This window comes from Hippocampus zosterae, chromosome 9 (assembly GCF_025434085.1).
Source record: "Hippocampus zosterae strain Florida chromosome 9, ASM2543408v3, whole genome shotgun sequence".
In the NCBI taxonomy this organism is placed as follows: domain Eukaryota; kingdom Metazoa; phylum Chordata; class Actinopteri; order Syngnathiformes; family Syngnathidae; genus Hippocampus; species Hippocampus zosterae.
In genome coordinates, this window is record NC_067459.1 from 8,264,924 (window position 1) to 8,291,352 (window position 26,429).

The 26,429-nt window shown below is 41.3% G+C and overlaps 1 protein-coding gene across 1 annotated transcript in view; it reads right to left on the reverse strand.

The window, feature by feature from the left end:
* LOC127607048 (metabotropic glutamate receptor 4-like) overlaps nucleotides 1-26,429 on the reverse strand; it is a 208,857-nt gene that overhangs the window by 103,703 nt on the left and 78,725 nt on the right. The window lies entirely within an intron of this gene.

The following is a 26,429-nucleotide window of genomic DNA, read 5'->3' on the forward strand; positions in this document are numbered from 1 at the left end:
GCTGCGCCCTGCTAAGCGCGTTGTGAAAAGAGCTTCAAGAGCCGCATGAAATCAGGCAAGGGGCCGCATGCGGCTCGGGAGCTATGGGTCAGCAGGGTCAGCTTTGGAGCAAAAATTATGTTATTGAAGACTTGTTCTTTGATGCTCTGTTTACAATCTCGTATAATTATGTACGGTCTAATTGAAGACTTCATAAATTATTTGATGGTTTGGGACCTTGAGACTTCTCACGTGTGCTGTTCTGATGTCCACCCAATTGCATTCTGTTTTTTTTTCGTTTTTCTGCTGTATTCATCGGAATCTGAATCTTCTATTTGGAGCGTCATCATATTGCCAGCTCCAAAAATGCTCTACGTTTGGATCATTCTCCAAAGTTGCACCAGCGGCTTTCATCCCAAAAGTTAAGTCCGGAAAACTTCATCCCTCGGGTTTGTTTGTGTACCTTTGGCAGGAGATGTGTGTTTGTGTCATGTGCAGCCATATGCTTTCACAGCGCACACCTGAGTGGAGACACTCGAAATAAAGTGTATTTACAGGACAGTTTTTTTTTTTTTTAGTTCATGCAAGGGGGCCACTCTGCTTACTAACAGACTGTGTCACAGTTAGTGCCTGATGATCAGTAAAGGAATCCCCCTTCTCCTCAAAAACGGTCATAGTTTAGCATCCTGAATTAAGGGTAACATAGCAATGGAAGCAGTACTGTGTGTATGTTTTGCTTTTTCTTTGGCTTTTTTGTCACGCCACTAAATAAGTGGAGCAGCAATGCCCACGCTGAAAAAAAATGATGACCATAAAATCAGGCAATTGAATATAGAATAAAATAAATAAAAAGTGGAGTAAAGACAATACAGTACTTAAAAAATAATGCACACAATGTTGAAACAGACTGGACTGAGTGTTTACTCATAAGATAAGATAAGATAAGATAAGATAAGATATCCTTTATTTGTCCCACACTGGGGAAATTTTACAGCCTCCAGCAGCAAGAATGTGGGTAGGAAGAAGAAAGAAGAAAAAACAAACACCGTTCAATTAAGTGCAATATAAATACAAAATTGATCAATCGCAGTGCTATTTACAATTGTTTTTCACATTTTACATTTGTTTCACATCATTTAAGTATTATTATTATTATTGTTATTATTTTTATTCAGAAGCCTGACAGCAGTCGGAAGGAACGAGCGTCGGTATCTCTCCTTCTTGCAGCGCGGGTGTAACAGTCTCTGGCTGAAGGAGCTACCAAGTGCTGTCAGGGTGAGCTGGAGGGATTGGGAGGGACTGGCCATCATAGCTTTTAGCTTATAGCTTTTAGCTGAGCATCCTTCTGTTGCCCACCTCCTACAGAGTGTCAAGGGAGCGGCCCAGGACAGAACTGACCTTCCTGACCAGTCGCTCCAGTCTCTTTCTGTCCCGGGCCGAGATGCTGCCTGACCAGCAGACAATGCCATAATGAATGGCCGAGGCCACCACCGAGTCATAGAAAGTCTTAAGGAGGGACCCCTGAACCCCAAAATACCTCAGTTTCCTGAGTAGGAAGAGTCGGCTCTGTCCTTTCCTAATCAGGGTGTCAGTGTTTGTAGTTTGTTGTTCAGAAGAACACCTAGGTACTTGTAGGAGGTCACCGTCTCTATGTCCATACCCTGGATGTTCATAGGTGCTGGTGAGGACTGTTTCCTGCAGAAATCCACAACCAACTCCTTAGTTTTCCTAGGGTTGATCTGGAGGAGATTCTGCTGGCACCAGTCCACAAAGTCCTTCGTCAGTCCCTTGTACTCCCAATCGTCCCCCTCTGTAATGAGGCCAACAATCGCACAGTCATCGGAGAACTTCTGAAGGTGGCAGTTTGGAGTGGCGTGTCTGAAGTCCGAGGTGGAGAGGATGAACAGGAATGGAGCCAGAACAGTCCCCTTTGCTTGACACTTTCTGCTTTCCTTCCTTCCGTCCTTCACTGCCTTTCCAGTGCTGGGGTTGACTACCTTATTTTTTCCTAACTCAATTCATTTGCTACACCCCCCCCCCCCCAATTTCCCCCAAAATTATTTCATTCATTTATTGTATATTTATGTTTGGGCCACTGTGTATATCCTGTAGTTCTGAAAAGTGAAACTTTATATGAAATGTAACACATAACGGCTGTTATCTTAACAGGTGGTGCTTTACAATGTGACCTCATCCTTCCTGTGACTCCAGCACATGAGTCATGTCTCCACCAAATGAAGGTGGACATCACGCATGAGCCGACCATCATTCATCCCTGTGGTAAAAGAGCATGCTAGACACAAGTGAACAGCAGGCGGGTACACCGACCCCGCATTGTTATGCTAATGACATCCCACCTGTGCTTTTTTTTCCCCTCTTTCCTCCTGTCTTCGCTAATCCCTCCACGAAAACATCTCTATTGTTTACTGCGTTGGCTGATGCAAATTGAACAATTACACATTGTCATCACCGAGGCTTAATGCCAGCCGTCTGTAGAGTTTTAATGCCGCGTGGCGAATGGTTGTTCAGGATTAAGTTTTGCCAGTGCGGTTGTCATCCTATTTGATCTGGTCTGTGATGGCATCGCAGAAAACCCAAAGAAAAAGCGAAACAAGTCACAGTACGGCTTCAGATGCTACAGTATGGCTATTTTGCAATATGTAAAATGTCTGCCTCTGTGGTTATCAAAGTGACCTCAATGTAGTGGTGTCACAAATAAGCAAGAGAATAAGCATAGCACAGGCACATAGTACGGCTAATGATGCTACACCATTGCAATAAGTTACTTCCCGTACTGTGTCTGTTTTTACATGCTCAACTTTTCATTTTTTCCAAGGGTGCATCACAAAAAAAGCTAAAGAAAAATAAAATTTGCATGCACATAATTCCTGTTCATCTATGCTAGGCTGCTTCTACATTACAATAAGCGACACTATCATTTTATTGTCGTCGTCATTCTCTTGGCCAGCATTGGTACCCAGTCTGTGGTTGCATCATTAAGGCCAAAAAGAAAATACAATGCCACTTACTTATGTCTATCTTTAACAGATAGGGCTCTGCTATGTTAAGCACACACATGAAATGCTTCAAAGTGCCTGCGGGGCTATCAGACACTCCGAGCACTTAAGATGGGGGCGCAAACGAGAAGCTCAGGTGCGAGTGGAGGGTTTATAGCCTGTTGGCAGATAGTTTATTATGGTTCTTACACATGGAAGACTCTTTTGAAGTCTTGGAAAGTAATGCTGGTCGAAAGCTCAAGCCTGGATAACAAGCAAAATAAAACAGGGTCTCACAGCCAAGCAACAAGTGCACACCGAGGGGGCATATTACCGTGCGGCTCACATTTCAATTAGCGTAATTCTTGGAAAAGCACCTCAAAGCATAGGCTGTGAGTTGCTTACCACTTATGAGAAAAGTTCAAGCTAGACTTGTCCAGCAAAATACATTTCAGCATGGTCTGAAAGCTATGCCGCAAGTGCTAAGCCATGTAAGCAAATCACAGTACAGCTCGCGTTTGAATTACCGCAATGGTCCTGCAAGTACCTCGAACATGCTCCTTTTGGGTTGCGTCCAACTTTGAAAGCTTCAGCTCAACGAATAAATACTCTCTGTAGTGAGGGAAATAAACTGACAGGCCACTATTTGAAGAAATATGGCAGTTTTTGGCCCTAACCAGGATTGAAGCATGTGAAAGACAAAGTCTTCTTATGAATTAAATCCTATTCGCTTTGTCTCATCCTCTCAATGCAATCTGCTATCAAAATATTAAAGGTCAAATGTGAGCTATGGAAATGTTATGGAGGAGTCCAAATCTGGACGAGTAAATCTCCAGCCTTTTTTTTTCTTTTGGTCAAGCAATATACTTTAAAGAGACACTGCAGCGACATTATGTGAGTGCTTTATTGGGAGACTTTAGTAGTTGATTTATTTGAATCCCGTTCAAGTGCCGTAAGTCTACTTCCCCATTCAGTTTGGCTCAAAATGACAGACATTCATATTTATAACCGCAATATCAAATATGAATCATCAATAACAATTTTAAAATAGATTCTGTTGATTTTGTTACAGACATCATACATATCAACATTCATTCGAATACAGTTTCATGATAAAAACAGTTGAATTTTTGTGTATTGTGTAGGTTTGTGTATTCAAATGTACCGAAACAGTCAGATTCAGCGGCAAGTGGCATATGATGTGAAGTCAGTCGAACCAATGTGATGGATCACAACAATACACAAAGAGAGACAAATGAGGTGTCTTTCGGTAATAATATAATGGATAAAATAAATTAATTTCCACCACTGCACACCTAGGTACTTCATATCACAACGCCTCGATTGGAACGACAGCATAAAGTCCCCATTGTTTGCGGCGCAATCTTGCAGCGGCAAGAATCTGATTTGTGGTATCATTATGCGGGGATTGCTTTTCCATTCAAGAGGTTCCGCTATTTGCTGCTCGGCTTACTCCGACAAAGTCAAACTTTCATCTGCGCCAGCAGGGGCTGACGGCAATTAGGATGATGTCTGGCTACTGGAGAGGTGTTGCCTTTGAGCTCAATGTAAACACTTTTGCCAATAAAGCGTCCAGCTGTTTTCCACAACCTGTAAAGTGTCCAGCTGCTATCACAACAAAATTAAGGTCATGAATAAATCAAGAAGTGTTGAAATGTGTGCAATGCACGGTAGTAAATAATGCAAACATGAAGAAAATTTGTATCTGTGTCGTCTTTGTAGAGTGGTACTTCCAACATCACCTTGTTGGAGTCTGACCAACTTTTTGTCAACAAAGGGACAACGGATTTGATCTTTTTGAGCTGCGGACAGGACAAGGTTTTAGGTATAGTGAAGACCCAAAATTGTCCATGTGTGAATATAATTGTGAATGGTTGTTTCTTTATTTTTCATGTGATTGATTGGTGATCCATCCAGGATGAAGATGTATAAAAAATAAAAAGCTCTGGACACTGTATGAATGAACCACACCGTGTACACTCTACAATAGTTTGAATCCATGTCGTATAATTTATGAATGCAATATTGTGAGGAAGCACCTACTTTACTGCTATGTTTGTAGTATAGGCATCCAGTGGCTCTGGCTCTGGGCAGTTTGCGGCCTTTTGTAAGAGGGTTTTTAAGCAAAATTGTTTGTCCACTCATCCCCGACATGAATCGTTTACCGGAAAAGCCAGAAAGACGACACCTGTGGGAAGTATACCCATCCATCCATCCATTATCTGAACCGCTTTATCCGGATGAGGGTCGATTGCGTGTCTATGTCTGTCACCGTGTAGACGTTATATTAATAAGACTTTGATCCAGGGTGCACCCCACCTTGTCACCGAGCATATAAGGGGTGTTCACACAGCACCAATTTGCTCCGGTGTTGCACTTATGTATTTTGTTGCGATATATTTTACACCAGAGCAAATTTTGTGGAGCGGTCACACGTACAAAGCCGCCGAGCGTGTTAACCCCGGCGTAGCACCAGTGCAGCCCCACTTGCGGTCACATGGAAGTTTCTGCAGCGGTGCAAAACAATAGAAAACAAAGAGCTGTCGTGTTGGTTCTTTTTAGAACATACACAACTCATGCAACTGCTGTACAGGCACGTCCTACTTCTTCTCGGTCTCCGTGCCTTCTGCTCGAGAGGCGTTCAATGACCGCCTCCGAAAACGTAAATCAACAATGACTTCAATGAAACTCAGAAAACCAAACATATAATGTGCCAAACAAAAAATCAAGAGAGGAAATCACAAAATAAATTAAATGGAGGGAGGGGTTGTGGACACACAACAAAGGAACAAACTCCACAAACAACTCAGAGACAGTCCAATCTCCTACAAAAGGAAAGATGATGTTTGGGGACTACTGCCCCACCCCCGTTGTAGTTGAGATGGTATAATCCAAGAGGCAAGGTGCCGCTTGCTACTGTTATTGCCAGCCATCATGTCTTGTGTCATTATTAAACAAAAACATGACGGAAGTACAACAGAGCACGAAAGCAACCCATTCTCGCCATATGTAATCAACTCTTCTCATGCGTAGCCAGACTACTCCCCCCCGCAAATGAGCATTTGCTCCGGAGCAAATTTTGAAAACACCTCCCTGCGGTGGGTTACATTTGCTCCGGAGTAAGATGTTTTCAGGGGCTACACCGGTGTAACTTTGCACGTGTGAACGCTCTACTGGGGTAGCCCCGGCGCAGTACCGGAGCAAATGTTGCCGTGTGAACACCCCTTTAGAGACAGACAAACCATTCAAACTTACATTGTGAATGGGAACTCTGAAGCCACACTGCCTCAGTGAACATTACAGAGTAACTTTTTCCCAATAGGTTCAGTTCAATACAGTAAAACTCCTCTAGAACGAAACCTACATGGATGAAAGCATCATCATGCATTAACACCATTCCCATTCTATTGCCACCCATACGACGAAAACCCCCCTGTTGTGTTACACTAAATCATTTTCTCTGCTCCAGCCTCACAAAGACATTCACTACAAACCAAGTGAGAAGTGAACTAATCGCTTTTCATCAATGGACGCTACAGCTTTGTGTTTGCTTTCAAAACTTAGCTTGTCGCCGACATGTGCACATTTTGTGCATGACGTCTCTGATCCACTGGTTAAAGGACACTTTGATTCTCTCCTCTTTCATCTCTAACTACTTCAAGCAACAAAGCGTGTGACTGAAAAGTGGTTAGGACTGCACGACTGTCCGTGTTTTATGTTATGTGTTGTGTTTATTTATTTTACTTTGTGTGAACTGTTTTGTTAAGCGCTTTGTTACAGCTGTCGCTGTTGTGAAAGCACTATATAAATCAGCATGTATTGTATTGTATTGTACAACGAAGTCTAATCAAACAGCGACCTCTACTGCTTTGTTCGGAAACTGCAGCAGCAACCACCACATTGGTTTACATAGTGAACGATGTTTATTTCGGTCAAAGCTGCGAGTTTCCTGAACGCAACATACTCATAGCTGCTCTGCCATTGGTTTACCGAGCATCATCCTGGCGCTAATGAGAGAGAAGCACTCCAGTTAGCATAAGGTTTTTAGCCTTCGAGAGCTACTATGGCCATCGAGGACTACGAAGCGTCCCATGGCTGGCTTAAAAGTTCATTGCATGACATCAGCTGAGCAACGCTGTCTTCGGTGGCGATTGAGGGGAGGTCGAGTTCAAGACAGTGAAATGGTGGAAAGAAAAGAAGGAAGGAAAAGCCAGGAAGTATTTGTTATTGTTAGATTCAGACGAGCATGTATGTTGCATTGCTAAAATGGCTACAAAACGGACCTTTGGATGTCAAGCAGCTAAGACAAGAAGAGCTCTGATGCTGGAAGAGAGGGGTAAAAGTGATCAGAATGAAAGACGGAGCAAGCAAAATAAAAGACATTATCCAAGAAATTGATGTAAGTGAAAGTGAATGCTGATCGTAAATTTTGCAATTTCTTCCCCTTTTTTTCTTTCTACACTGACAATATGAAGTGTCAAATAAATACGCGCACATACTTATGCACTATTGAAATAAAAATAAAGAGTGCACATACTACTGTGTGTGCGTGTACACATATGTTTGTGTGTGTGTGTGTTTACATCTGAGAACAAATTTGCTACAGTGAAAACCCCCTGTTGTGAAAAATGTCTTGCTGCAAACATGATTTCATTGTAGACGAGTTACACTGCAGAAGCAACACAAGGAAGTTCCCCGTTTTACAAGCTTCAAGGTATTCCCTGCATTGCATATGAAAAGCTGCATATGAAGATATACTGTACACATTGTTGGCATCCACAATGACTGAATGACAGTTTTGGTGCCAAGAGAAGAAGGACGCCAGCACTGTGGCAACTGCAACAGCTCTGATCAAACACCTAGAAAAAAAAGGAACAGAAGAGCCTCTCCACAGGTAAAAATATTCTACTCTCTTCAAATTTTTTGTGGTGTCTTTTTGTCCTTCCTCTGTTGAAGGCATTGATTGTAGGTTACCGGGGCATCTGGAAATATGGCAAAAGATCTTGTGGCTTTGTTGCGGGAGATGACAACAAAACACATTCGCATCATCACGGGGTTGGGGAAGGCGAAAACGGTGGAAGGAACTTAGTTATGTTTGTTTTTTTGACCTGTGAATGCAAGGAAGGGACACTGTCAAAGTTGTCTGTTGCTATGCTGGTATTTGTTCAAGGACACATACCGCACGGTGTGGATATAAATGAAATAACTGCACATATCATGTCTGCGGCCTTGTAGATAATGTAGGAAAAACACAATTATTGTTATTTATTTATTTATTTCTGATTCCATTCGCAGCACGGAGAATTAGTGTTTAGCACATCTGGATCACAGTCTCAATTTTGAATCTTGGCTCAGACATTCTTGTATTGAGTTTGCACATTTTTTTTTTTTAATCATTGTGTTTTCCCACATTTCAAAAGCACACGTCAGGTTCATTGAAGAGTCTAAATCGACCATTGCTTTGAATAGCAGTACGTACTTGATTGAACGAGGAGTTTGGCAACACGGCAGTGGGGTATTCATTTTTGGTTACATGTCCATGTGCCACATACACTCCTTCATGTGGAGTGAACGAAGAATTAGGGTGTGTAAAGTGTGATATAATTCTTGAACACTGTGGTGTCTTGATTGAAGAATATCACTGACAAGTTATTAAAGAAGAAGTAATAGTCTTTTTTTTTCTTTGCAATAATATGTTGTATGCGCCACCGGCATGTAACAGTGCTTCTGGAGCCCCGCAAGGCTTTGTGTTGAGTCATGTCCTAGACACACCAGTCTACACCACTGACTGCATCAGACCATCTGCCAGGACAAACTGAAAATACAGGCATCCTCACTCTTCTCACATCATTGTTAGGGTCTTCTGACTGGACACCCCCAAAAGAGCATCAAACAGCTGCAGCTCATTCAGAACACTGAAGCCTAGGTTCTGACCAAAACAATTAGATCAGAACATACAACTCTTGTCCTAAAATCTTTCACGCTCCCTGTCAGCTATGGAATAGATTTTCAATTCTGTTAATACTCTTTAAATCACTAACTGGTTTGGGTCTTGAAAACCTTCTAAAAAAATCTGATTGAAGATAAACCCATTATGGCTCTGAGGTCTGCAGACTTGGGTCAATTAGTGGAGTCCAAATTTCAAAGCAAATGTGTGGTGGAGCTTGATTTAGCTGTTATGCTGCACACAAATGGAACAAGTTACCAGCAGAAGTGAAGTCAGCCCCAAGTGTAAAAGCTCATAAATCCACATTTATGTCTTGACTTTACTTTGCAATGTTTGTCATGTTTTTAAAGTCTTTTGTTAATGTGTTTGAATATTGTTGATGTATATTTTTTAGTAATTCTGCTAAGCCACTTTTGATTTCTCCGCTTTGCTTCTGAATGTTGTTCGCTGTTTGTGCCTTGAGATGATGTGTCTTTGTTTGTGTGAAGCACGCTGAGTTGCCTTGTGTATGAAATGTGCGATAAAAATAAAGCTGCCTTGCCTTGCCTCACAGATGACCATTCTGTTCTGGACGAGCTCAACATCAACATTCATTCCACCCAGTGGTGTGAGAGCAACCGCCTCTAATAGCCACAGAGGCTATCAGCAAACTCAGAAGACACAATGCTGCTCTCCAACTCCTCCCATTACTATATTAATGTATCATCCGATCAGTTTTACTGTCTTGATTTTTTGGGAAAAGCTTCATTCCCACAATCATAGCTACCCTGAACAACATGTTGTGCTCTGTATTGGGTTGTGTTTTAAGATTTGTTGTCTTTTAGACAGTATTGTCTGTTTTTGCTGATGATGACCTTGTGGAGTCATTTGTGAATACGAATTTCCATACACAATTAAGTCTTAAGTCTTGTGCAAAAAGCAATGAAACATGGCAAAGTTGGACATGTGCATTCAAAATGAAACGTGACCTCCCGTTTTGTTATTGCAAGTTAATTTTAAATGTGTGTGTGTGTGTGTGTGTGTGTGTGTGTTGTGTGTGTGTGTGTGTGTGTGTGTGTGTGTGTGTGTGTGTGTGTGTGTGTGTGTGTGTGTGTGTGTGTGTGTGTGTGTGTGTGTGTGTGTGTGTGTGTGTGTGTGTGTGTGGTTGGGGAGGGGGGGTGGCACATTTAAGCTTTGTCGAAGGTCTTCAACTCCATAAACGCCCCTTGTTTTTATTGTGCTTTATTTAAAATGCATGCACCAGTGCTCTGGGAAAAGCAAGACTTGACATTCAGTGTTTCTTAGCCTAGATTTACAATCAGTTGCAGCAGCCAATGAGCCAAGGTTCTTCAAAAAAAAAAAAAAAACAGAGTGAACACAGCGATTTAAATTGTCTGTTCTTTTTCTGCTGTTCGCTGGTACAGCGACTCCCTGCATCCCTTGCACTGCATGGATAATAGGCATGGCAAATGGACAGATGGGTGGAAGTATAATTGAGAATGTAGTTCCTGTCTCTGGTAACACAATTACCGGGAGACAAGGCTGCAGGAGGAGGTCTGAACTCGATTTTCTCAACTTGAGCTTACCCTGACTTTAGTGCTGCTCACATCTCGTGTTTATTCTCGGTTGACAGAACGCTCCCTCCAATTTCAATCACAATCTGCTTTCAAAACAAAAATTTCCCATTGAGATCAATTATATTCTGAATAATTGGCTCTAGAGTCCAAACTGTCACCATCATCAAACATTTATAAACTGTACAGGTAATTTTTTAAGTGGAATATACATATATATATATATATATATATATATATATATATATACATACACAGTGTATATATATTTTAAACACACACACATAATACCTTAATTTACTGTACAGGCAGTTTTAAGTAGCATTTCAAAAGAGATGCAAATGTATCTTTCTCATTATTCATTGCTCTTGAGAAAACAAAAAGAACAAAAACTGACATTTCCGACACAGATCATATTATCATCTCATATAGTTTCATAGTTCGATTTTCCCATCAGCTTTATCCTCACAGCCAATCGCAGGGCACACAGAGATTAACAATCATCACACTCACACCTAAGAAAAATTCTGAGTGTTCAATTAGCCTGCCATGCAAGTTTTAAGAATGTGGGTGGAAACCAGAGTACCTGGAGAAAACCCATGCAGGCCCGAAAAGAACATACCAACCCCACACAGGAAGGCCGTAGCCGGGATTGAACCCGATACCTCTGCACTGTGAGGTTGACGCGCTACTTTGACACCATTTGCTAAAATATTGGTTTTATTGTTAGTTTTAATTCATCCATACATTTTTTTCCCATCTATACTTGAGATGCACAGTTTTGTTGGCGGTCCTTGATTGCACCTTATGCACGGTGTTTTTCTACTTCTCTCCTGAAGCAGCTACTTTTTTTCTTATAAATTGCCTGTTTTCCCTGACATTTATGATTGTATTTGAATGCCAATAGGTGAGTTGAAAGACTTAATACACTACCGGTATGTAAAAAAGTGCATATTTGTTTGCCCATGTTATGTCTCATCAATTTGTGTGAGCGTATGATTTCAAATAGTATTTTACCAAATTATTAATTTATCTCATGTGAAGGTGGGTTCCATCTATACTTGTATCCATTGTGTGTAGTGCTTATCCTAGCTAGGGTTGCAGGAGTGCCATTTACTAAATACAGTTGTTGATGTAACATGTGCTCCAGCTTAGAGTCTTATCAAGCCACTTCCTGTAGACGCTATTAAAAATAATATTATTCTGTTCCATCAGCAGTCCTTTCAGAATCAATCCCGTAAGACTGGCTGAATACAAGGTCCACCAAGATGAGCTGACAACTCGGGAAAGCTTGAAAAGATTCACATTGGAATTACAACTTTCCTGGGGCTAAGTTAGCCTTGTGTGTGATTTGGTTTGCAGTCACGGCCACTGACAATATCATGGTTCACTTAGCCAACTGGTGTGCAGCCGACGTGGCTATGTCTGAATGATAATGGTTTCCGGCCAACCAGCAAAAGATAACGGGATTGCTGGAGAAGACAGCTGCAGAAGCGTTTCCTGTTTGGATCCAGGAGTAAAACTAACTCGATTTTGTGTGAGAGCAGGTGGTTAATGTGTGTGCCATGAGAGGTTTAGCCTATACCAGCCTTATTTGGGACTTTATTTTTCTGCGGTGTCACCAAAAACCATGAACCATGGTCTGCTGATATTCGCAGGGGAGAGGGACCGGCAAACACCCCCCCAAACCACAGCCCTAAGGGGTGCATTTGAAATGCAGAGGTGGCCTAATTATCAATCACTGCCATTGACAAGTATACTTGTCAATTTTATTTTTTCAATGAAGAGGCGAAGAGGAGCGTCTGATCCTACTCCATTGTACATTTCAATCTTGGCAAAAACGGTACTAATGTTCAACCACCAGTATTTTTATTTATTTATTTTACCCCTGCTGAAAGGATTGATTCTTTCATTTGGTAGTTTGTTGAATACATAATCATTAACCAATATATCCCGCGTGTATATGTCAAATGCTCTAAAATGGTAAGCAGTGGATTGATATCCGACAGACAGTACTTATTTTGATGCCATCCAACCATCCCTTTTCCGAACTGCTTATCCGTACTATAATAATCACGCAGTCAATTCTTGTATGGTGCCCTTTGCCACCACGTAGTACTATCACACAAGTATTACCATACCCCAGTTGTCCCCAAGTACCGCGTGACAGACCGTTACCAGGCGAGCTGCACAGATGAAAGCAAAAAAAAAAATGCTATACATCAGAATTATTTATTACCCGAGGCTATTTTCAAAAGCGACTGGATTGTCTCTGTCCATCCATCCATGACTGCCTACTGCTAATTGCCGTATGTGAAGTAACGCGAGTATTAAAGCCAAAAGCTATCAAAATGGTGGTGGTGGTGGTGGGGGGGGGGGGGTGTTATTGCATTCGAGAAAAGGCACAGTGATGATTCAACACAAGAGCCCATTCCCAAGAAGAAATAGAAAGGTGCATTTAACAGAAAATATCAAGGACACCTACTTGAAATATGGATTTATTACGACAAGTGATTCCCACACACAAAATGTGGTGAGCGGCTCGCCGATGAGTTCTTGAAGACTTCAAAACTGATTTGTCAACATATATAAGTGCCTTTAGATCATCAAAAAATCTGAGATTTTCAGAGGTTTATGTGGGCATACGGAGAGATGTCCACATACATTTTGGTGACGATTGATTGCAGTTTGCATGTGAAATGAATTAAGATGGTTGAGGCTTACATTTCGTCGTTTTAGACTATTCTGTGTGCCAGTCTACCACTACGTCTTCAACTCTCATAATTGAAAATATGAATGAATATAAAAACATCTTTGTTTCTTGATATTTTTAATGTCTTAGTGAAAGAATTCAAGTGAAATAACATGAAAATAATTACCATGATGAAAATAAAAAATGAAAATGAAACATTGAAATGCAAATTTAGTGACATCCGTGCCTCAAGTGGGGGTGCACAAATGTCTTGGCAGGTGGGTGAATTGAGTTATTTGTTGAAAACATTTTTTTTTTTTTTGTAAGTGGGCCTAAAAACAGGTTTTGGTCTTTAATTTCATTGTATATATAGTTAAGTATTGTATAATAACTGTAAAAAAAATTAAGTTCACTACTTCACGGATTTCACTTATCACTGGTTCTTTTTGGAATGTAACCCCCACAATAAATGAGGGATTACTGTACTATTACCGGTAATAATTAAAAAAAAAAATAACCCTGGAGAACCCACATGGTCAAATTTAACCCCTCTAAATTTTGCTACTCAAGTGCTACCCTTAAACCCCAAAGGGTCAAATGTGGCCCTAATCCTAAATTAGGATTAAAGCATTAAATATTTGAAAAAAAAACATATATTTTGGTGTTCAGTGAAGCTATAGCAGGCATTTAATAATAGTAGGGCAGTGTTGACTGGTTAGCACGTCCACCTCGCAGTGTGAAGATGCAGAGTTCGATTTCGGCTCGGCATTCCTGTGTGGAGTTTGCATATTCTCCCCATGTCCATGTGGGGTTTCTCCGGTTTTCTACCACATTACAAAAACATGCATGGCAGGTTAATGGAGCACTCTAAATTGTCCTTAGGTGTGAATGTGAGCGCAGGTGGCTGTTCGTCTATGTGGGTAGCAACCAGTTCTGGTTGTCCCCCGCCGACTGCCCAAATATAGCTGGGATATACTCCAGCATGCCCGTGACCCTCGTGAGGATCAGCAGATTAGAAAATTAATGGATTAATAATATCAATCATAATAATAATTTTTGGTTATTATGTGAATCCAAAGTACCGGTACTGTTATTGCTTGCTCACAGATGTATTTTCCTGAATAGGTTGATAAAAGATTTCCTTGATGAGTGCGCACGCAATCCAGGTCCCCAATTTGTATTCAGGTAATGCAATGGTATGTCCCCGGAATACAGTATGTCCCATTTAAGAAATAAATAAATAAAAAGAACGAATCACTTTACTGTTATGAAATTTACAACCTTTTCCCAATTGATGACCTGTGTTTGGAGGTTCTTTGCGCATGTCTCAATTAATCTCAAACAAACACATATGGGACTATTTTTACAATCAATATAGATGACTGATCTTTGCACAGTTCATCCCAAATAAATAAATAAATGGATGGTGTGTGTGCTGCTGGCGGTAAATATTTAGCAATCATAAATGTGTCAGAAGCAACATCAGTCTCCCTTTCCCTGTTGGTCAATAAGCCATTATCAGCTGCCGCTTTCAGTTGAAAAACTGGGCGTGCAGCAATGACCTGTGCTTCATTTCTCAGACTTGCGAGATAACTTTTGGGAGTTTAAAAAATTGTGTCTTTAGTTTATTGAACTCCAGCAGTCGGTTAGACTAATGACACCGAGTTCAAAGAAAGTTCACATTCCAGTGGGAAAAGCTTTGAGGCTTTTTGAGGGTTCAACAGCTGGATGAGGCGAAACAGACAAGACTTTTTACAAGACTTGTTATTCTGCGATTGGTGACCAGTCCGGTTGTACTCCTCTTCTCTTACCTGCAACCCTACTGAGGACAAGTGCTACGAAAAATGAACGGATGGATGGATACGCAAAACTTTTCGACTGACTTGCTACACAAACACTACGCCGGAAACAAACACAATGTAGCCCATCAGATTATATGGTGCACTGTCGTTTTTTTGAGAAAATTGAATGCTTTTAGGTGTGCCATATAATGAGGAAAATACGGTAAATACATTGGACTACTACGGTGTGTCAATTTGTTTCCAAAATCAGCTATTTTCTGAGATGTTTTTTGAATAACAACCCTGTGTACATGTTACCAATCGTTTCTTATCCCATCCCTAAAAATAAACAAACACACAAAAAGAAAAAAAAACAGCAATAGCTTTGGGTTTTCCATTGCCTTGAAGTGCTGTAAACGACATACATGCCAGTTATTAGCATCTCAGCTGATTTTTAAAATGGTAGATGCCAAAGAAATAATGGGCATGTGTGTTACTTACTCTTTTTTAAGTGTGATGTTCTCAACATGACCAATACAAGCAATCGCACTCCACACTCACAATAGTGAATCTCCTTCCCAAATGAAATGTCTGGTGATGGCTTCACATCATAATCACGGAGACCATGGCTCAGCTGATCTCAGAGTTTACCCTGCACTAACATCGAAAATATTGAACTTTAACATTGAGAATTGTCGCACCCAAACCTGGAGTAGATCAGGAGGGATAATCTGTGTGTCACAACCCACGTCACAGGATAATCACTCAGAATAATCTACAGACATCATGCCTTCAAGCCTTTGCAGTCTTTGATCGACAAGGAGGGGAAAACACTCAACTACGGTATTTGTGTATCCCACTTTTCATAAATTACGAAGGGGAAATGCACGCAGACAAGTCATCATCTTTTATGTGAAGTTCCTCTTTCTGGTCTTTGCAATAAATTAAAATCCAGGCTGTGAAACGAATATGCTATTATTTGCATTCACACACTCCGGGGCAAACATGTTCCATTTAGAGCAGCTCATTTCACTACCCAGCTTGTAATTCAACTTAGAAAGTTCTTCTTTAAATCTGTCCGTCTTTCAATACAGAGGACAGCTGAAGATTTTTAATCTTAAAAAAAAAAAGAAGAGTACAGGCAAGGATGCGATTAATGGTATCTTTTCCCATGGCAGGCTGCAGCTCGCTCTTAACTGCATTTGAGGTGCAATAATAAATATCCTCCTTATGAATTGCATTAGTATCAAGGTGCTGCTGGCATCTGGTTTGCATTTATTAAAAAATATTCACTTGGTGCTTACAGCCGAGGAGAAATGCGGTACAAATGAATAAATAAAAGAGCGAAGAAGAACACAGACAAATAAAAGATCGCTTTTAGCCTAGTGGCTCAATCCTTTTGGTGCTGCACTTTGAAATCAGCCTTTTTGCCTCAAGAACGATCAGGAGTAGATGGAAAGAGAGCTTGTGTCCTTTCATGCAATAAAAGCGGGCAGTAATATAGAAAATGGAGGGCCGCTCCGTCAATGGACAATGCGGCCGATTGGCGGAGACGCTCAGAATATAAAACAAAATATACTTCATGTCATAAGTGACAATAAGACACAATCGATTTTTATGAAATTGAGAGAAGGACGTTCGCCGTGAGCTGTCAACTAAAAAGCAGATCATCTCCATTATGTGTCTTTGTGACATTTGTCACCAAGCCACACATCTGTCAACGCAGCACACTGCAAGAAACACGATTCACATTTCAGTCGAAATTCACAAAGCTCAAAGATCAGGCTTTTTTGTCCGGCTGGACTCTTCCTTTTGCTTTGCCTTTGTTGTTTAATGAATAAAAGGCTCAATTAATGATGGACTTCCAGTGCCTCCGTGATGAAAATGGTGCCCCTTCAAAGCCACGCTGGGGTTAATGCAGGGTATAGTAGCCAGGGTGAAAAAAAGAAAAAAAAAGAGGGGGGAAGCAGGGGGCGGGGGGGACGACAGGTCCTGATTAATTTTTGATGTTTACTGAAGGGTCCCCCACTGGGCCGATTGACAGTCTGACCTCGAGGAAAACTGTAGGAAGGCAAATGGCGATGCAACGGCAATCGATGAGCCGTTGACTCTGAGCCGACAGATGTCAGCTTCATTGGTTTAATTTAACTGATAGTCTGACAGTCAAATTTGTGTAAATGTCGCTCATAAGACATCATCATTGCACTCAACTTCCAAAATGTTAGCCAAAAATTAAGTGCAGAGCAAAATATTAGGCTTACAAAAGGTAGTCACCAAGCAATTTTAAGCATCTAAACCACATTTACCAAAGTCAAGGCCCAGGGGCCAGATCTGGCCCGCCACATCATTTTATGCGACCGGCGAAAGCAAATCAAACATGGCAACTTGCATGACGCCTGCAAAAATATAGACCAACATTTCAAATTCTCATATGTACTAAACAAGAGCGTAAGCATTTTCTTGTTGCTAAACACCTCATTACAGTAAGTGAAACAATAGCTGAATAAATCATTTTTCTTGATTTCTTTACATGATTTCAGTCACAATGGCCCTCCAAGGGAGAGGGTAACTAAAATGTGACCCGTGACAAAAATGTTTTTGACACCCGTGATCCAAACCAATTTTTAAAATGTGAAAGATCGTCACACATGATGAGGAGAAACATCGGCATGTGTGCTGTTGCTGTTCTTATAGTCTGGTGTACTCTGGATTGCAGCTAAACGGCACTTATGACACTCTCAGTGTCAAATCAACATGTCAGCTCTGTGATCAGACATGGCTTTGCTCCTGAAGTCTGATAATGTTTTTAAATAAATATGATCGATCGACGGATAAGCAATGTGTATTTTCTTTTCCAGCTTTCTCCCACATTCCAAAGAGCATGTATGTTAGATTAATTGAAGACTGAATTGTCCATTGATGTGAATGTGAATGATTATTTGCCAAACTGTGCCGTCCAATGCTCTGATGGCCAGTGAAGAGTTTACCCCACCACTCTCCCAGTCAGCTGGAATCTACTTCCGCTCACCTACAACCGAAATGAGAAAAAATGGATGGATGGACGAATGGATGAATAGATGGCTGAACACAATCCCTATGATGTCTGTAGTAATCCATTTCTGCACTGCTATATCAAAAATTTGGCATTGACACCCGAACCAAATAGCCGCCACAGATGAGGCATCTTCACTCTCCCATCACGTCTCCGACTACAATGAGCACCAGTGAACGTAATGCAGGCTCTTGGGCGTATTTTGTCACCATATATTATAAAGCAGCTCGGAATCAATAAGAGACAGCATAATAAGAAAAAAGCTTGGTACTATCATGTCCGTGGTCATGGCGCTCACCGATGGCTGCAGCCAATAGTGGCAAGTGACAGATGAGAAGAATCAGCAATGTTTCCATGACAACGCAGGCCGTTCGCAACCTGCGGTGTCACTGACAAAGTGTTGACTGGCATCAGAATTGCTTTTTGGTGCCATAACCTCTTTGGGGTTACAGCTGGTTGACAAATTGGTTGAGGGAAAGGTGACGAGAAGCTCATCACCACCACATAGCGTTCATCAAGCTGATAAAAGTAAGAGTAACTTTTACACTCTGAAGGTGTCTTTAACACATTGTATTTGTGCACCTGTGAGGGGCAGGATGTATCGTTCACAACATCAGAGTGTTTGGAGCGAGTCAAGCTGCTAGTCAAACTATTTTTAGCCATCTCTGTGACATCTTTTTCAGAGAAGCAAGCAGGTGCCGGGGAGCCTTTATTGCTACTTTGGCATCATTTCAAGCCAACAGGCGGACGCTTAATTACAGGGTAGTTTCCCCAAAAGAAACCTGCGCGTGCTGCAGCTCAGCATTTGCTCTGTGACCGATACTGAAAGTATCTCCATCCCAATTTGTAGGACAATGCTGCAAACGAGGGTGCAGAACAACTGGCGGGCTTCTGAATGGCAGATCAGGATGGGTGGATTTACAGCGCTCTCGACTCGACCCCTCTCGACTTGAAATACACGGGTCCTTTGATTGCCTTTCTCAGGCTTTCAATCAGAGCCTTTTGAGAGCAATTCCCCCAGCTGGGCTTTGTAGTCTATATTTTCCCAATTGTTTGGAGTCCTGATTTGGAGGAGCACTCAGCAGCGACAATCATTTTCACCCCACCCACCCTCTTTTTGACTCAGCAGATGAAAAAAAAATACAATTTCTTGTGCATTAGACAACTCATCTGTAGTCATCAGAATGTGTCAGATCCAAGGCATTGGATTTAATCTAGCTGATTAAATCCCAACATAACAACTAAATCAATTAGTGGATGTTCAACTTCACGTAATTAACTGCGAAACAGCAGTTGTTTTTTTCATTTAGTAATGGACTGATGACTGATGTCTTTTCTCTGTAGGTACAAAAACAGTGAAAGGCCTCCATGAAAAAGAAGCGTAAAGAAGTCAGCGGAGGCATGTTTAAGGTAGATAAGACGGAACCAATCGACAGCTCTCGGGAAGAGACATTTTATTGGCAAGCCAGTTGATAGTCCACGCCTCGCCCACCACCGCAGCGCACAACTCCACTGTTGCAGCAACTGTAGAAAACGGCATTGGTCACACTGAGGCGTTGGAAATGGAAGTCGTCCAGCTGTGAGCTTATCCCCTGGGATTTCTTTTTTTAAGGCAAGAACTGGAATGTTTCTTGCGACATTGTCCAATCCAATTTTCAGGCAAAACTTAGAGTTTACATATTTACTATGACCTAACAGGGCTCCAGACAACCTCAAAATGGTGGAATTGTGTCCAAAAAATGGACACAGAGCAAGTATTGCTGTTGTTGTTTTTTTGTATATAGTCAATATACACATGATCAAACATGGCACCCTCGTAGGCAGCAGTCAGCAAGTGCTCTTGAAGAACTTCGTTGTTTGTTTGGTTGTTTTCTTTGTTTTTATCTTAGAGTTTTGACACATGGTGTTTGTTGTTACTTAGTGGGGACCCAATGTGGACTCTTTTCAGCATTTTTGGCCACTTTGGCACTCTGTGCTAGGGGTTTGCGCCTCCTCGGCAGCGCACGCATACCATCACTGATTTTCATTGGGAGAAAGATTAGCACTATTTGACAGTCACCGCTGGACCGCCCCGGAGCACTTGTTTTTTTTTTTGTGCCTGTAATGGGCCACATTTTTCACAGCCCTGTTTTGTTTAGCGGAGATGTCGGTGTTGTTGGACAGTCTGTGCTGGTGCGGTTGGATGGATGGCTTGTGAAGCCAAGGATGAAGAGAGAGGAGCGTCCGCGCTGAGCTTGGAATTGAAACATATTTACATGTGACAGGAGAAGTGAACCAATCTCCTTTCTTATCAATGGACACTACAACTTCTTGTTTACTCTCCAACTTCGCTTGTAGCAGACGTGTGCACATTTTGAGCATGTCTCCTCTGATCCACCGGTGAAAGGATACTTTGATTGTCTCCTCTTTCATCGAGAACTGCTTCAAACAACAAAGTGCATACACATTGTTGTTTGAAAAGTGGCTACTCAGCTTGCATGACTGTCTGTTTTTTATGTTATGTGTTCTGTTCTATGATTTTTTTATTTTATGTTAACGGTTTATGTTATAAGAAACCTGTCTTGGGACTACAGCTGAAAACTAGCATTTATGCTAAGTCCGGCACATTTACACTGTTTATTCTTGTGTTGATTAATGTGCGGTGTCCCAATTAAATGAATGAAATAAACACAACTATGACCAGAAAATATGCCACCCCCACATCCTCGCCCTCAAAAAAACAAATTCTTGAATATTTTTTGTTGCGAAAAAAATATCTGCTCCACACTTTATCCCATTTATCAGCAATATATGGAAAACACATTTTCCTATTACACCACTAAAATTTCAGTTTAGGGGCCACTGTGCTCCGAATTTAAAAAAACAACAGTTGATAGGTTGTGAACAGTTGAGCTTGCTCTAAAATATTTAAAACGGTTATTTTGTCGACCATCTGCCTCCAGCAAGAGACATGTTTTACCTCTGTACAATATCAAAAGGAATAATTCCTACTTCCGGTACTCTTCTCACTCATACCAATGCAGTGATACTATAGTGGTCAGTAGAAATCAGGTGCAAAGCTGTCAAAGTTTGTCGCGTTACTAAATTAGAAATTGGTTTGGCCAAAGTTGTTTGCAGCAGCATTCACAAATGCACTTTTGTGAAGTCATCGACAGATCAGAATGTGTGGCTCTGCTGCGATGTCATGACACAGCCAGTATCACCCTATACATATAAGGGTTGGGCTGTTCTCAAATGCTGTGGTCCGCGGATGATGGCTCAGTTCGAGAAGCAATGGTTTTTTTTTTAACTTTAAAATCAATCGCTAGATTTAACTGTAAAATAAACAACCTGGCATGATTCATGTTGTTTATGTGTGAATGCATTTTGAGCAGTGAATAGTAGCTGTCGTGAATACTTCCTGTCCGTTAGAGATGAAACATTTGATAGTGAGACACCAAAGCCCGTGTCTCTTGTGTGAGACAGATTATTCGGAACCGGGCCTCAAAAGTCCGGATCAAATTTCCATGATCACATTCTGATGACATATGAGGCTTCATGCACGCCAATGAGACACCGGAAATTATGTAACTGATTCGAATACTTTGTATTGCCCTCAGAAATACACAAAATACAAAAATGTGCAAGAGTAAAATGCTAATGGAAACAAAGTATGGTAAAAAGACTGAATTTTACAAAAATGTCTTGACACTCTCAGGAGGTGGTTAATAAGATGTGTCGATATGGAAGTACAGTATATCGCAAAAGTGGAATGAAAACACATCTTTTGCATTTCCACTAGTCATGTGACTCTGCCCGTCACGTTCGTGGTACCTTCCTCTTATCATTGGATTCATGGTGGCTGCACATGACAAACGACACGTGGACACAATAAGACAACAACAATAACAGCTCAGAGGTTTTGCAAACAACTCTGGGCGTCTATCTTCCGTAAACAAACCTAACTGAACCCTTCTGTGGAGGAGGGGTATACACATATTTCTCACCTTTTCAGTCCTGACCCGTTTTTCATGCCTGGCTAAATTGTTGACTCTTCCTGATTTCAATTTTATTCATTTGTTAAGCTACGAGGCGGCCCGGTAGTCGACTGGTTAGCGCGTCAACCTCACATTGTAGAGGTCGTTAGGTTCGATCCCAACTCTGACCTTCCTGTGTGGTGTTTGCAAGTTCTCCCTGTTCCTGCGTGGGTTTTCTGCTGGTACTCCGGTTACCTCCCACATTCCAAAAACATGCATAGCAGGCTGAGTGAACACTCGACAGTTTCCCGAGGTGTGAGTGTGAGCGCGGATGGTTGTTTGTCTGTGTGTGCCCTGCAAGTGGCTGGCAACTGATTCAGGGTGTCCCCCACCTACTGCCCGAAGACAGCTGGGATAGGCTACAGCATGCCCTTGTGTGGATAAAGCGGTTATGAAAATGGATGGATGAATGGATGGATGTTAAGATATGAGTTTCATTGTTTACTTTTCAAGATTATCTGTTCTCCCAATATTCCTAGCATGGCCTAAGTACATAAAAAATACAAAACATGTTAAAAAAAAAAAGACAACAGACAACAGGCCTGTGCTTGCCCTGTTGTCTGTGGTCTGTGTCTGCACTGTGGTGATGCTATGTGAGTACACTCCTGACTTCGCAGCATTCTTATATCCTGCACATATTCCACATTTCCAAGTTCAAATAATGACACAAAGTCACAGATTTTGTTTTTCCTTGTCAATATGAGACAATAAGAGACAATAAGAGACCTGTACCAACCCTGATATCGGTTCTTCCAGACTTGGACCTAAACAAATCATGTGGCATTCCCACTTGTCCCCCCCCCCCCCACCCCTTAGCATGCATATTTGTGACTTTAAACATCTGCATAAGCATAAAAAAGACCCACAACTGCAGGCTAGCTACAGTATGAGGGGATATACAGTATCTTGTCAAACTCGCTTTTGTGGCCACGGTAGACAATTTAGCGAAGGACGGCTGAGCAAACGTGTCAGCGTAGCCCTCAAAGAGCCCGGCAACAGCGTCCTTGGACGCTCTTGTCTTCTGCCACAAGAATCGCCTGATCAGTGGGCTCAAGCCGCCACGCTTTGGGGACTGGTTAATGATTAAAAGTGGATGACGGGCAGCTTTACAGCAGAGACAGGGTCAATTGGGTTTGGCGAGTCGGAGACAGAAAGATGGAGAAAGTGAGGGGAAGAATCCACACAGATTGATAGATTGATAGACCAGACCCATTGATAATTAGATTTGACTGGCAGTAGAAACACAGAAAATAATATTCAACTGGTGATATACAGTGAAAACATCTACCTGGGTTATCCAACTTCTCCAAATTACTACAGTAACCTCACAAAGTTAAGTAAGATGTGAGCCGACACTAAAAATGGACACCAATCACTTGAAATGTCACTGGTCCAGTGCTATTTGACTTTGAAAGAATGACATCCTTTTAACTTGGAATGTTTTTTTTTCCTGTGTCCAAATTGTCTGCATTAAGGCCGGATTTCCACTGCAGGTCCAAGTATCCTATTTGTGGGGGGATAAGGACCAGGCAGGCCTCAGAATATCAAAAATCTGCATAGAATTGAAATCCACATAAATGCAGTGGGGAAATGTCAGATAGATAGCTAGCTGGCTAGGCAGATAGGTAGATCGACAGATAGATACGAGTGTTGAAATCTGCCTGGACATGATTCCCGCAACTGGCGCAGAATAATATGTCCATCAATTATCTGAACCGCTCATTCTCACGAGGGTCTCGGGCGTGCTGGAGCCAATCCCATCTGTCTCCAGGCAGGAGGCGGGGTACACCCTGAATTGGTTGCCAAACAATTGCAGGGCACACATGGATAGACAATGTCCAATTAACCTATGATGCATGTCTTTGGAATGTGGGAGGAAACCAGAGTCCTCTGAGAAAACCCACGCAGGCACCGCAAAGAGCCTGCAACTTCCATACAGAAAAGCTGGAGCCCAGATTCAAACCCTGTACATCTGTACTGTTAGGCAGATGCGCTAACCAGTCGCCCATTATGTTATATATAATGGTAGTTAATGACTTGTAGTGACAGGCTAAAGTGTATATTCACTGCATTATTTTTAATTTTCATTCATATTGTATTATTTAAATCAGTATTATTGTTTTTGTACATATGATGATAGCATATAGTGGCTGCCATCCTTAAATTAATTCTCTTCACTTGCATGGCAAAAGGCACAACCAGCCTGCGTATTTATCCGTTGTTCTGTTCATACAACATTATAAGTCATGGTTCACAACAAATACCTCAGCTTTGTGTTTAGATATGCAAGCCTAAATTTCACACCGAGGAAGCATATTTGTGGTTGAACTGAGACATGATCATAATATGCATACTTTGGGTTACTTTGGTTTTGTGGTGTACCATGAGTGTTTTCTTGCGCAAGATATGTGCCTTGGCTCCACAGGTTGGAAAATCCAGATCTCATCATTAAGATCTTTAGTAACAGTTCAAATTAATCAGTATTATGAAAGTTTTATACGATGAACATAGTCTAAGGTGTTTCACATTTCATGTCTAATATGGATGGAGTAATGATAATGTGTATTATTACTCCCTACCAGTATAATTAATAATACTGATCATTTTATACGGTTTTCAAATCCGCAACTAATATATCTCTGCAGGCCTAAATGTTATCTAAAGCACAGACCTGCATTTCAACCTACATTTCAATTGGCGAAATAATTCCATCCATCCATTTTCTGATCCGCTTTTTCTCACAAGGGTTGCGGGCGTGCTGGAGCCGATCCCAGCTGTCTTCGGCAGTATAGGCGGGGGACACCCTGAACGAGTTTCCAGCCAATCGCAGTGAAATGGTAAAATATTGTGTCAATTTTCATTCCAACTGTCTTTTGTCTTCATTCAATATTGTGTCTCTTGGCAGCACAGCTTAGTCTTTTGTGGGTTCTCGTTATTATCTTTTTTGTCGAATCAGATTTCAGCTTTTAAAAGTTGCTTTGTCAATGTGAACTTTTTAAGGCCTTCAGACGCAGGATTACAGGCCCTGTGCAAGACCAGCTTTTATTTATTTATTTATTTATAGAATCTATAAAGATTTCAGATTCAGTATAGGAGGGCATGCATGATTCCCTTCTGGGTAGGTCTGCACTTTTCCGTCCTCTGATTGGTTCAGAGCGACTCATGTGGAATTCATTGCATGAAGCTGGGGGCGGATGACTGTACATGACTGAAAATTCATTTTCAAGGCGAATTCCCCTCATTCCCCGGCCCAAAAAAAACAAAACTTGAAAGAAAGAAAAAACTTGGACATTGTGAGGATAAATCGGAGAGCGCTTGGAGCTGGGTGGCTTGCCAGCAAACAATTTATTTGCCACATTGACAGTGGCCACATACAGTCAGTATGTAGCGCTCCATATTGACACTTCTACGCGCAAAAAACTGAGTTTGTCTACAAACAAAGGTGAGAATGATAAATTTCATTCCAGGTTTTATATTCTTATGACAGTCATTCTTATTAGATCATGATTGTGCAATGTTTTCTGTTGTGAAGCGCAGTTGACCATTGCAATGGAGTCACTCATGGTATGAAAAGTGAGTGCAAATGGTTGCTCGTCTCAATATGTAAATCCGCGGATGCCGGACTGTTAGTATGTGAAGTATGAGAATGATGCTGAACTGATATTGTCCAATCCATCTGTTTGGGCTGCAGTTTAATTAACAGATGGATAATACCTACCAGATTTTTATCCACATTTAAATGAGGCCTTCTTACAATATGAGGGTATCTCATTCTTTGCACATTTTTCTTCCTTATGCTGTCAGGATACATATCCCAATTGTAACATGAAAACATTTTCTAAAACTGAACAAAAGAATTTCAACACAAGCAGAGCCTTGCCTTGGACCCCCCCCAAAAAATGCTTGAACTTCAAATTATACAAATGGTAGACCTATTAAAGTATGTAACTAATTAATTCCAGACAAAAGAAGACTTTATTGAGCATGAACACGACTCCAAGTGAATGCCAATGCTGTGCCTGCTAGATGACTAAATCAGCAACTCTTTGCTAATTGGATGACTTAATACCTTTAAGCCTTAAAGGTTATTGTGTGTTCTGATTGCAGATTAATTCTGCGTCCAGGTACAATGGAAATATGTCAGGCCAGTTCAAGCCACACTCTGAATGAAATAAACACTGTAAGCAGGTGAAACAAAGTCTGGGACAAAGTTATCAGATTCTGTGCAAAAAGCAGAAACTGGAGACATTTATGAACAACAATTTAAAGATGACACATTTCACACACGGTATGCAATAGCAAGATACAGTCAAATGAAAACAATTCAATATACTGTACTATCTGTTCATTTGTGTGTGTGTGAGGGTGGGGCCAGTTGAGTAGACGCTGACG